This window comes from Pseudoliparis swirei, chromosome 19 (genome assembly GCF_029220125.1).
Source record: "Pseudoliparis swirei isolate HS2019 ecotype Mariana Trench chromosome 19, NWPU_hadal_v1, whole genome shotgun sequence".
Taxonomy (NCBI): domain Eukaryota; kingdom Metazoa; phylum Chordata; class Actinopteri; order Perciformes; family Liparidae; genus Pseudoliparis; species Pseudoliparis swirei.
This window is the reverse complement of record NC_079406.1, coordinates 8,801,554-8,802,809: the sequence shown is the minus strand read 5'-3', so window position 1 is coordinate 8,802,809 and position 1,256 is coordinate 8,801,554.

Genomic DNA, 1,256 nt, shown 5'->3' with positions numbered 1-1,256 from the left:
GCTGCCGCTCCTGCTGTCTCCAAGTCTGTACATTAGTGTGCTTCTCAGAGGCTAAAACACATCCCACTGAGGCTGAATTCACACAGCAAATTAGTATTTGATTTGCACGCCATGAATAAGCGGCACTGCTGTACTTTTCTCACCGCTTATGAACTTTCAAAAGGAAAATACATGATTATACACCAAAACAGGGATCCGCTGGGTGGAATCAATTGGTTGTGTTGTCACAGCAAGAAAGGATGTAAATGATTGATATATGAAAAAAACAACAGCAGCTTAAAAAGCAATATGAAATGAATGTTCAGCAAAAGTAATCAGTTGTTTAACAAGCATGGGGTTTGGCGTCCTATCCAAACACCAAGTCAGGGGTTACCCGTTAACGCCCAGCACAGCTTTGGATGCCTACAGGTTCATTTATACACATTAACTGATTGAAATGTTCAGGCAGGACACCATGCTGCGGGTCAGCTGTGTGTACAAAACATGATGTACATATTGGAACTCCATGTTCTATGAATGTAGGTGAAGGTGTACGTTCAATAACAGCTGCCCGGCTATTTTTCAGTGAGACAACTGATGTAATTTCTCGTTACATTATGTAACTCATCTTCTATATCATTTAGGCACCATGCAGCCTATAACATCCCTGACGATGAGATTAGAAGCACGCCGTTAGACGCGTGTCGGATTGGGCAGCGCTTTCCGCCGCCTAACGCATTTAACACCGAATGACTAAGGAGGGCTTAGAGACATCTCGCGGAAACCAATGGAAGAAGTCCAGGATGTCAGGCCGTCATCCCTCTGAGGAGGGCCATGGATGAGGAGAACACTCTGCTGGAGTGTACCCGGCTGATGCTGCATTCCCAGCTACACCGTAGGCTTTGTGTGATGGCGTCACACCACAGACAGGGAGACAAACTCTGTGCGGACAAAGCCACACCTTTATGAGTGCCGTGAGGAGTAGAGCTACGTTTTATTACGACTGTTGAGGATCTCAAGTGAGGACGTGAGGGTGGACACATTGAAATAAAATAAGAAATTTTTAATTCCTATGTGTTGGAATGTAGCTAATCGAATACAAACATCTTCACTGGAATTTGTTTTACAAAAGACAATTAAAGCTTGATTCAATACGTTTCATAGAAGCTTGGACGTTTACCTCGAAACGTTGTATTTTTCCCATTAACAGAGCCAGGGCTGTATATAAACACAGGCTTTTTTATTTATTTTCATGAGGAAACATTCGCTGAATTTAA